Raw genomic sequence first — 12,440 nt, forward strand, 5'->3', positions numbered from 1 at the left:
ATGGGAAATATATCCAATTACTTAAAATGCATCAACCAAAAGAAAACCTGTTTTAGAGCTGCGTTGTGAGCTGTGAAATTACATCACCTTCACTTAATCTTCCATTCCAATGGCAGGTAACAAAACTGAAGGTTGGCCACGTGACTAAACACCGCCTCTGCGGAGCCCCTCAAATTCTCACCTTGGTCAAAGCCAGAGTAAGCTCCTGTCCCTTAGCCTTTTACCCGCTGTGTGCCACAGATGTTCACCAGGGAGCAGATTCCCGAGCACCCAGCAACTTCCCATTCTCTCAAGCCATTCTGTCGGTGAGGAACAAAAGGATCTTTCTGTATAAGTGTGGCATGCCATCAGGTGTGTTTGTTTTTTAGGTTTGTGTAAGATGACAACAGAAAACCAAGACCTAAGGTTTTTAAATTTCACCATAAAAAATTATTTTCTAGCACTTAACTCAAAATTTTAAAAGATTATTAAAGTCAACTCCCATTTTTTTACATTTAATGGGCCAACAATTAATTTTTAAAGTAACATATTAAAGATGTCATACTTCATTAAATTAGGGGATATGACAATGACACCAAGTCAGAAATACCTTAGCATTGGGAAGTAGGGAACCTAAACAGCAATTGCTTTTTTTTTTTTTTTTTTTTTTTAAATGAAGGCTAGTCTTAAATTTTGTTTAAAAAGAAATTGAGAAAAACCTTCATGAAACTCAGCTTGTTACTTCAGCAGTGTAGCTCCGGTGGTAGAACAATTGCCTAGCTTTCACAAAGCCCTGGGTTCGATTCCCAGCACCACATACACCAGCTGTGGGCGTGCACACCTGTTATCCCATCACTTAGAAGGCAGAGGCAGGAAATCACGGTCATGGTCATCCCCAGCTCCGTGGGGAGTTCAAGGCCAACCTGGGCTATGTGACACCTTGAAGCTACTTGACACAGAGATGGGAGAGGGGAATGGGGAAGGGGCGGGGGCCGGGGGGTGGGGAGGGAAGACAGAGCTTAATACAGAAAGTCGTTTTCCCATCTTGATTAATATTATCATTTTGTCCTTTATCTAAGAGTTCTAGACATTATAAACATCATCTAGTTTGTCCCTCATTTACCTTTATCGGAGGAAAAGAGATTGTTATTATCATTCACAGACTGGGAGCAGGTTTTAGCAATGAGAACTACAGAGGGAATCTGTGTTTTAGGAAACTTCAAAGAAAAGAATAGTGCACGTGCCCTTTCTTTGGGTTGGGCTTTTTGGAGGGGAGAGAGGTAAATCATACTACAAGAAAGGAAACACATGCAATATACGGCCAACTGTGAGGATAGCTGTGGCTGTGCATGCCACAGACTTACAGAAGCAACATGGTTGGAAGAATCACTGCAACACTCAAAAGTACCCTGTGCATATCTATTTTTTTTTTCCGAGACAGGGTTTCTCTGTGTAACCTTGGCTGTCCTGGACTCACTTTGTAGACCAGGCTGGCCTCGAACTCACAGAGATCCGCCTGCCTCTGCTGCTGTCTCCCGAGGGCTGGGATTAAAGGCGTGTGCCACCACACCCAGCTGAATGTGCTATTTTATAATCCTAACAAACCACATCCATCAGTGCCTTGGAATCATGAAAGCAGGAGATGTTCACAGCTGTAAGTGGCTGACAAAATCCCAACTGTCAAATGCAATCTCTAACTCAGAAAACATTAAAGTGATGAAGACAAGCTGTTAACCCCACCCCACCCCAAAATATAATCTTTTAAATAATAAAAAAGAAGTCATGAGCATGAGAGAGTGTAAGGGAAGAGAGACCCAGAAAGATGAAAGAGGGAGAAGGAGAAATGAAAATGATGTAAATATGGAATTTGTGTATGAAATTATCAAAGTAAATAAAAGCTTGAAAACAAAAACCAGGTGTCGGAACGATGGGTCAGTGGTTCAGAGCACTCCCTACTCTTCCAGAGGCCTGGGTCTGGCTCCAGCATGCACATCAGGAGGCTTGCAACGGCCTGTAACTCTTACTTCAGGAGATCTGACATGCACTTCTTGCCCACATACGACATGCACTTACACAGACACATATACATGTGAATAAATAAATATAAATCCTTTCAAACAAACGAACGAACGAAATCGCAGATTGTCTTAGCTTGCTCTCTAGTGCTGTGATAAACACTATGACCAAAAGCAACTTGGGGAAGGAAGGGTCTATGTCACTTTACTGTGACAGTGACAGAAGTCGTGAGAGCAGCAGCTCAAGGCAGGAAACTGGAGAAAGGTACTGAAGCAGGAACCGCACCGCCCACAGTGGGCTTGCCCTTCCCAGCTCCATTAAGAATCAAGAAAATACCCCATAGGTTTGCCTACAGGCCAATCTGATGGGGACATTTTCTCAATTGAGGTTTCTGCTTCTCAGATGCCTCTAGCTTGTGTCAGCTGACAAAAAAACAAAAAACAAAAAACAAAAACAAAAAAACAAAAACACCACTAGCTCCTCCTGTCATGTCATAGTCGCTAGAGTAGCTGGATTTACCTTTTCTATTTAGATGCAAATCGATTCTATCATACCAGCTTTCACCACATAAAGCAGAGATTTAGAGGTCTGTTTTGGCTTTGTTTTCCTGTTGGAAAAAATAAAAATAAATTCAAAAATTTTTAAAGAAAAAAAGATATTGGTCACCAGGAAGGATCCAGAGTTAATAGAACTTCAGAGGTGGTCAGGGGTAGCTCACACCTATAACTGGGTAAGTAGAGGCAGGAGGACTTCTCCGTTTGAATTTTTTTTTCTTTTTTTTTTTTTTAGGCCAGCCTGGGCCTACATAGTGAATGCCAGACCATGAAAGAAAACCTCAGGGGACTCCAGAGCCACCTTTGATTCAGGCTCCCTCCCGACGCTGGCTGGGCGATTGGCTGGCATAGGGCCCTGCAGCCCCTGAGCACGAGCTTTGCCTTCACCAGTGACCCCTCTACAGCTCTGCTCACAGCTCTCCATGGGCTGCACCCCCCACGCGCCCAGAGTAAACCAACAAAGCCTCGTTCAAGTGAAACTGTGACCTTTGGCATCATGCTCCAACCCAGAAAGGTCAAGTCCGCACCAGCTGGCCTTTGGGGCAATTAGTGAACATCAAGTCCGTTGTCTCTTCGCCACAGAGTAAATTCCTAGAGCAAAAACGAGATGGCCATGGGCCAAAAGAAGGGACGCAAAAACCTTAGTGGAACGCAGAGGGCACAGATAGTACCATCAATTATCCAGTCTAAACTCATAATACGGACACCAGTGACTGGACAAATACAGGAGCTCTCACGTGATCACCTAGCTCAGAGTTACTGAACCTCTTGAGGGCCAGGGAGAGACCACCACCCACACAAATACATATCCTACCCGCCAACTAACGGGGAACTAAAACAAACGGCTGACATCGAGATGTCCTTTCCAGTGCCCCTGCCAAGTGAAAGTAATTCAAGCCGGAATGGGAGCCTTTACCAGACAACTAAGCACGCTATTCCTCCTGGAAAATGTTCTGGCCCGACCTTGTTCATCTAGAAGCTAAAGCAATGCCTACCCTCGCAGCTCCCTTTCCTACGCTATTAAGCCGAAGCACAAGTGAAGGGAAGCCGAGGCTTTAACCTCCGGCTTAAGCACAAATGGACTTACCCTGCCGCTGCCGCACATTATTTAAAAATGCAAAGCACAAGGCTCGAGTGCATCTGTCACTTGGAGAAAGCACTGCGCTTTTATGGTGAGAATTCATTTAGGAGACGCTCTTAACACAGTTTTCCCTTCACCTTCCCAATTTATCTTCCGCGGCAAACTTTTATGTGCAACTTTAGGGCCGTGCAACGTACATCACAAGGGCACTAGTCTCTGAAACCTGAAGAAGGATGAGACTGAGGTGACGATCCCAGCTGCTGGGGGTTTGCCCCTCCTGACCTAACAGGCTAAAAAATAAAATAAAATAAAAAAATACAGGAGAGGCCGGACTCTGAAAGAGGACAAAAGAAGAGAGGCAAGAGCCAGCTTTTACTGGGACATTAAATCTACAGCGTTTTGCTCTTTTAAAAAGCATTAAGTAAGAGATAGCAGAAATAGAATACACATTTTAAGATGATGCACTTGCTCTAGATGCCTGGCTCTCAACCTTCCTATCGCTGCAACCCTTTAATACGGCCCCTCGGGCTGCGGTGAGCCCCAACCATAAGATTATGCTAGTTTTCAACTGTAACCTTGGCTACTGTTATGAATCGCAAATGTAAACAACAGTGCTTCCCAACGGGAAAGGGTCATTCGACCCCCAGGTTCAGAACTGCTGCTATAGATCGTAATGACTCCCCACGCTGAGAAGCACTCAGTCTCAGACACAGTGAACTTCTGAGACTTTTCTAGGCATTCGCCCTTCCCTTTCTAGCAATGAGACTTGGAGCCTTGCACATACTATGCACACCACCGCTGAGCTCCCTGCCCTCCCCAGACTCAACAACAGCTTAGACCATTTAGACAAACTAGAGCCTGAGCCTAGTAGGCATAGCCAGGCAAAGCTGTGGGCAAACACAGTAAGCAACCCTGGCCACGCTGCTTCCCTCTTACTGTCGGCCTCAGAGCACAGTCTATAAACACAGGCAGTCTCCTCTGCTCTGTTCACCCCACAAGACCGAACTTTAAAAATAAACCTTGGGAGCAGGACAGGCGGACTGGAGGTTAAAGGCACTTTGCTGCTGTTCCAGAGGACCAGGTTTGATTCCCAGATCCACATGGCAGCTCACAACCATATGTGTAAGTCAAGCTCCAGTGACTGCCACGCCATCTTTCGGCTTCTGCAGATGCTAGGCACAAACATGGTGCACATACATACATAACAGCAAGAGCTACAGAGAAACTCTGTCTCAAACAAACAAAAAACAAACAACCAAACAACAACAAAAGCAAGCATACAGACAAACAAAACTACTTTACCTAAAGCTAGCCACCTACCCACTGCTGGAGGGACCACAGACCCTAGAGGAGATACTACTGCCATTTTCCTAAGTCGATATAGCTTCCGATTGCGTAGTGAGCACTTATCCCATACCCAGAGATAAGTGTGGGACTCCAACCGCAAGACAGGGATGCTACACCCACAAAACCTCAACAATATGGGTGGGGAATCTTGCAAGGTTCCACTTCTAGGTGAAGAGTTGCAGATGGTCAATGGCTGCTATGAGGAAGAGAATCCGTGTTCTCCAGGAACAAGTCCCTGATACGCTATCCAGTGCCAAGTGGTCAGCCCTAAACACAAGTACAATGAAAACCAATGGTCTCCAGAGGTATATATATGTGTGTGTGTGTGTGTATGTGTGTGTGTATGTGTGTGTGTGTGTGTGTGTGTGTATATATGTATGTGTGTGTATATATGTATCCATATGTATATATGTGTGTGCAGTAACAACAATTATAGAAATCATGAATTCCAGAGGGAGCGAGACAAGACACAGGAGAAGTTGGAGGAAGAAAAGAAGGGGATAGAAATGACGTAAGCACAGTATACTCATCTATGAAATTCTTTTTTTTAAAAAGTACTTAAAACTTTAGCATAAATGATTACATATATCAGGACGCACCATCCAATGCAGTAATGAACATGGCCGCGACAACTGTGCATCCTTCCCAAATACCCTGAGTGCAAAAGCAAGATCGTACCAGTGTTGAGCTGGCCTTGCTCTACTTCATGTATACAGCAACTCTCGAGTGGTCAGGACTGAAAATGGGGCCCCCACCTCTGAACCACGGGGGGCTTCGGAAAACTTTTTAAAACAGTGATACTGAAGAAATAGCCAACCTGCTTCTTTTTTGGGGGGTGGGGGATGGGATGTAGGGAGTGCAGAGTCGTAGATCCTTTCCAGTAGACACATCATCTATGCACGCATGCGCACATGTACACTACACTACACACACACACTCTCTCTCTCTCTCAAATACAGTAGATACGCTCTACTACTGAGCTACGCTCCCAGTGCTAAAGCTTATTTTTCTGTTATCAGGTTGGCGCTTGCAACCACGAGCTAGGAATCCTCAGCCATAGCCTACTGAGTGGCTGCCTGATTAGCCATAAAGAAAAAAAAATAGGCTTATAAAAGTCTCCTAGCTAAGATGACAGTGGTCACACAGGCTATATGCTGAGGGCCCCCTCCATCAGACCCCGCTGCAGACATAAAGCTGAAAGTCCTAGGGATCCAAGGCAGATTTCAAGCAAATTAGGACCTCATATAGCAAACACAAAAGCCACTTCCTTTGAAAAGCAGGCTCCCCAACTAAGGCATCACCTAGGAATCCATGTTTATGCACACCCAGTAACAGCTTCAGCATTCTCTACCTAACACGGCCCAAGGGAACAACCAAACTAGAGGCCTGAGCTATTGGATTTGTATGAGTCTAAAGTTGCTTGAGCTTTGTTAGATTTTTTTTTTTTTTCCAATTTTTAATTTTCACAGTAACCCAAGAAGCATGTTAGAGGAGGGAAAAAAGATGAGGAACCCCAGGCTGGCTCTTAGCACCATCACTGGGATCACTGAAACTAGTCCTTCTTTTTTTTTTTTTTTTTTTTTTTTTTTTTGGTTTTTTGAGACAAGGTTTCTCTGTGAGGCCTTGACTATCCTGGATTCACTTTGTAGACCAGGCTGGCCTCGAACTCACAGCAATATGCCTGCCTCTGCCTCCCGAGTGCTGGGATTAAAGGTGTGCACCACCACCGCCCGGCTGAAACAAGTCCTTCTTAAGCTTCTGTGTGCAACAGAATCAGCTAGCTTATTAAATGCAAATTGCTAGGCTTGGGCTCCACCCTCACAGTTTCTGATTCAGCAGCTCTGGGTACCAGCACTGTGACAGGTTCTAAGGCAGCCTGGCGCTGGTATTCCTGGATCCTACACTTTGAGAACCACCAAATGTCACAGTTTCCTTTCCTTTTCTGTGTCTTTAGTTTGCTTTCGTTGCTGCAGTGAAGCAACCTGGCAAAAGCAACCCGTGGAAGAAAGGGTTTATTTCGGTTCACTGTTCATCACAGCAGGGATTTGAGGCAGCAGGAGCTTGGGGCAGATGGTGACAGTGACTCCATAGTAAGAGAGCATAGAGAAATGAGCAGCAGGACACAGCTCAACCTCTCCACGCTGTACAGTCCTGGGTTTCTACAGTGGGCATGGTCCCACCCACAGGTAAGACGGCTCCTCCGACGTCACCAACCCAGTCAAGACCATTCCTCATGGCTATTCTGAAAGACCAGCCCTTGCTAGATGACACCCACAGGTGTGCCCAGAGGCCTGTCCAGGTGATCCCAGGCCCTATCAAGTTAACAATTAACATTGGCCATGACACCAACCTATACAATTGGAGCCCACCTCTGACTATTTTAACCCCTCAAGTGCTTCCACAGCACCACCCAGCGAGCAAGGTAAATTTAAAAAGCTAGCAGTGCCCGCTCTATCATCCAAACCAGCCTCTCTCTCAATGGTGGTACCCACTGTGGCATTGTTGGTTAGCCTGGATATTCAAGGCACACAACACAGTAAGCTGCTGGAAATCCTCGCCACAGATACAGAGAACAGATATGGAGTGACTTTTGTATTAAGTTTTCACCCCCAGGAAACAATAGATAGCAAATCGGCGCTCTGAGGATTTACTCACCCACTTAGAAATCCCTTCATGGCTCCAGAACTGTGGTTTGCAAATTGAGCTCCACAGAGTCCCAGAATACCTCAAGGGCTGGGGTGGGAGGAAAGGAGAGGAGAGGAGAAGAGAGGGAAGGGGATGAAAGGGGGAGGGGAGGGGAGGGGAGGGGAGAACAAGGGAGGGAAGGGGAGAACAGGGGAGGGAGGGGAGGAGAGGGAAGGGGAGAACAGGGGAGGGGAGGGAAGGGGAGGAGAGGAGGCAACTTCAACTTCTTATCTCTGCTCCTCTCTGGACCGGAAGCTCAGCTTTTCTCCAGCTAACATACTAGCACAGATCATTTTTACTGATAATACAGCCATTTTCTGTCCTTTCCCATAGTCCACCCATTTTTAATCAACCTTCCAACATCTTAAGACCTGGCCTCCATTCCCTGGAAGACAGTTTGTCATGTTTAAATGCAAAACTGCACAAAGAAAACTACTTATACCAGTCACACAACCTTCAACATATTTCCATATAACTACACAGTCTAATCCCTGCCCTGTTTTCCTGGCTACCAATGCTTCAGGAACCTTCCATTCCTCCCCCAGGAGCCTTGAAATCATCATCTCTTCATTTGCCTCCTCCACTGAGCTCTATCTGTTCACGGCTTTTACTTCTGCCCTCAGTCCTCAGTTATCACCAGCATAAATTCTTCAGCTGATCCTGGAAATAAAAAATATTAAGCAGGCAATTAAAAAAAAAAAGGACTAGCAAACCTGGTCTTAACAGGACTAGACTTAAGTAATGGGACAAAATGACAGCTGCATGGCTGGCTGCCAAGATATCACAAACAGTTTGAGAGCTAGATTCAAAATAGCTGACGGAGCTGAGAGTCAGAGTGACCGCTAGCTATACGTTATCTTTTGTTTGGTTGATACTGTATACCAGGGACAAAATGAAAAATATGGGGTAGTTTAGGAAGAGGCTTTCACTTCAACATTTAGTGAAAGGTAGCCATGGTTAGCAGTGAAGCAAAGATTTACTCACTAGATGTGAGCACCTGTTTTATCTGCAGACTACCAAATATATGACCTATAGAACTCCTGCACTGTGTGCTCTGAAATAATTTTTTTCAACTTCTAGAATAGTCATTTCTTTACCAAAGTGTTCATCTCTCACAAAATTAGGCCTAAGATGACCATTAGCCTAAGACAGTGGTTGTCAAGCTGTGGGTTGTGACTTTTTGGGGGCCTAAGCACCCTCTCATGTGGGGTTACCTAAGACCATCAGAAAACAGATATTTATATATGATTCATAACAATAGCAAGCTTACATATCTTTAAGTGAACCCAATTACGATAGCATCAATAATCATACTGCCGTGATGATATATCCTCAACTCCCAGAAGAAATGTACTTCTCTGCAGTTCTTCAAAAGTAAATTACTTCAAAAATAAATATGTCCCTATATTAGGAGAAAATTAAACTCTTAAGATACAAAAACTTTTGAGTTTAAAATAGCTACCTTTAGATTCCATTTATCTCATAGCATCCATGAAACAAACAATAATTGGTCTTAATGTGCAAAAAGATGTAAGATGCTAATTCCAAGTGTATGAAAACATTCCTCCTGGCTCCCTAACCAGCTGTGGCTTGGGGTCGCCCAACAACAAAGGTATTAATACTGTAAGCCATCCTGCATCAACCGCTGTTCCACTTAGCGCTTTAGAAAACCACCACTGCAAGTCGATGCTGGAGATAAGTCACGGAGATTAACAGAGTGTTACCTTGAAGAAGCAATTAGAAAAGGCCGAAAAGCTGCAACTAAACCCCAAACCATTTGCTCCTTCACAATAGGAAGCTGGAGATAATCTTATTTGCTAAACACAAATCACTGAGATCTAGGCAAATTCCTAAATGATATTCCAGGTGGAAACGCCGCAGAGCCGGGAGCTGGCTACAGAACCATCTACTTCCAGCTCTGAAAACAAACTGGACCAGTTTGTCTTGTGGCTTCTAAGAAAATGATCATTCAAACCAATGGAACAATCAACAGAAAGGCTTCCCTGGAGCCGCTCCTTTTCTATTTTTGTCCCCACCCTCACCAGCTTCCAGCAGGATTAGATTTCTTGCCTCCTCCCTTCTTTTTGCTTATGTTAAAGCCTTTAGGCAGCAGAAAGCAAATTCCATCAGTTTTGCCTTCTCATATACTTTTGTGGTAAATTCACTTTTTTTTTTTAGTCAAGATAGTGTGTGTGTGTGTGTGTGTGTGTGTGTGTGTGTGTGTGTGTGTGTAGCATTTTTTTTTTCATCCCGGTTCTTTTAAACTCTGTAAGGCTGTGCAGGCAGGGTCTCCTTGAGGCAGCTGATCCTAGGGTTCAGCCCCAGGCAGCCCGCTGGCAGCAGTCTGAGTTCTCTTTCCATGTCCTCATCCTGAAGCCCCCAGGACAGAGAGGCTTTGAGAACCTGGATACCCAAGTCAGCCAGGTATCTGTTAAAGGTGCAATGTTAACAGGAGGACCATTCCGGAGGCCCTGCTGAGTCCAACAAGTGCGGGTTTAAGAGGAGACACTCTTCCTGGGGCTCGCTCTCCTGAATGGCATGGGAAAGGCCAGCTCCAGATAGAGATCCACTATGCCCCAGAAAAGCCACTCAGCTGGCTGCGTGGAGTAGGAGACAGCCGGGGAGACAGACCAGACAAAAGCATCTGACTAAAGCTTCATTTAGCTTTAAAGTTTACTGAAACAGGAAGCCCTGTATTAAATCTCAGACCCCCCACACATTTTAGATCTTTATTCGTCAGCTCTAGATAGTTTCCTCATACTCAGTTAAGGAACCAAGCACAAAATAGCCATGCAAAGCTTGCTTCCATCTGCCAAAACTACGTTACAGGCTGCTTCAAAACTGCCATTTGGGCTGGCCTTCTAGCCAGGTAGGACCTGTAGTGGTGGGAGGGGAACACCAAGCCAACTGCAGAACCGTCACACCAGAGTTTGCCCTGCCTACAAGATGTGCAGAGATAAAGATAGAAAAGAGACTGAGGGGGCAGCACAGTTTCCATGTGAGCCCCATAATATGGGCAGGGGGGGCAGGTAGAGGCTGCCTCTGACATGGACCCTGGTGCCCACTCACTGACCACTACCCCTTGGTGGGGTGGCCATGCCAGCCCACAGAGGAAGAGGATGCAGGCGGTCCTGATAGACTTGATAGGCTGTGATCAGATGGTAGAGGAGGAGGACTCCCCCTTTCTGAGGACTAGGTGAAGGTGGGGAGGAGGGAATATGGAGGGAGAGTAGGACCAGGAGGGAAGGGGCTACAATCGGAACATTAAAGTGGATAAATTAAAAAAATAATAATAATAAGTGTAATAAAAAAATAAAATAAAGAGAAGAGAGTAAGGGAATGACCAACCAATGCCTGGCCCAACCTGAGGCCTACCCCATGGGAGAGAGCCAACCTCTGACACCATTAATACTCTGCTATGCTTGCAGACAGGAGCCTAGCATAACCGACCTCTGAGAAACTCCACTCAGCAGCTGATCGAATCAGATGCTGAGACTCACAGGCAAACATTAGGTGGAGCTCTGAGAGTCCTGTGGAAGAGTGGGATGGAAGGATAGAAGGACCCAGAGGGGACAAGAACATTGCAAGAAGACCAACAGAGTCAACTAACATAGACCCATGGGGGGCTTACAGAGATGGATACACCAACCAAAAAGCATGCATGGACTGTACCTAGGCCCCCTACACATATGTAACCGATGGGCTGTTTGATTTTCATGTGGTTCCCTTGTAAGTTAAGTGTGTACTGCCTATGACATGGCCTCTGTTGCCTGCTTTGATCACTTTGCCCTAACTTGGCTGCCTTGCCTGGCCTCAGGCGATGAGGAGGAGCTCAGTCCTCATGCAATTTGATGTGCTGGTGTGGGTTGGGGGGGGGGTCCCTTTTCTGAAGACAGAAGGAAGAGGGAAGAGGAAGAAGCTGGGAAGGAAGAACTGAGGGGAAAGGAGGGAGAAGGCTATGATCAAGATGTAAAATGAGCATATAAATTAAAAATGAAATATAAAAAAACTCCTATTTGGTCTGATTTTCCACTCCTATGTGCTGGTCATGCCCCACACACCTCTTCCGCACCCTATGGGAACTATTGCTTTCTTTACTTCCTCCCTACCAAAGGAATTGCTTCCTAAAACACCTGAGGAAGAATTTTCCAGAACTTGACCTTCCCATCAGACCTGGCCATGACGTGGTTTCTTCCTCTAAAACAGATGTTTGAGATTGTCTGCTGCTGTTTATACCAGTTTGGCTGCCTGACAATTGTTCTGTCTCTGTCTCCCATTTTCTGGAATTACACAGGGAGCACTCTTTCCAGAATACCTATAGATGGTCGCAGTGTTAAACTCACTGACTTTGCGCATGCCAGGAAACTAGGTAGCCTGCTTCTTAATATAGGCCTATTATTAATTTAGCCTATACAGATCTCCATTAGTGATGGAAAGACAAAATGAATAATTAAGAAACACATATAAGCCAGGCATTATGTGTACTCCTTTTTTGTTTGTTTGTTTGTTTGGGGGGAGGTTGATGTTTATTTACCATGTTCACATTTTTCCTTTTATTGAAAATAGATTTTATTCTCTTGATTACAGTTTCCCCTTCCTCTACTCCTCCCAGTTCCTTCCCACCTCCCCTCCCATCTGGATCCACCCCCTTTCTGTCTCTTATTAAAAATAACCAGACTTCTAAAGGATACTAAGATACAGAAACTCACTCATTCCAACACTTGAGAATCCCATAAAAACACTGAACTGGAAGCTGTAACGCATATGCAAAGGTCTTA

The sequence above is a fragment of the Acomys russatus genome, chromosome 15 (assembly GCF_903995435.1).
Source record: "Acomys russatus chromosome 15, mAcoRus1.1, whole genome shotgun sequence".
NCBI classification, from domain to species: Eukaryota; Metazoa; Chordata; class Mammalia; order Rodentia; family Muridae; genus Acomys; species Acomys russatus.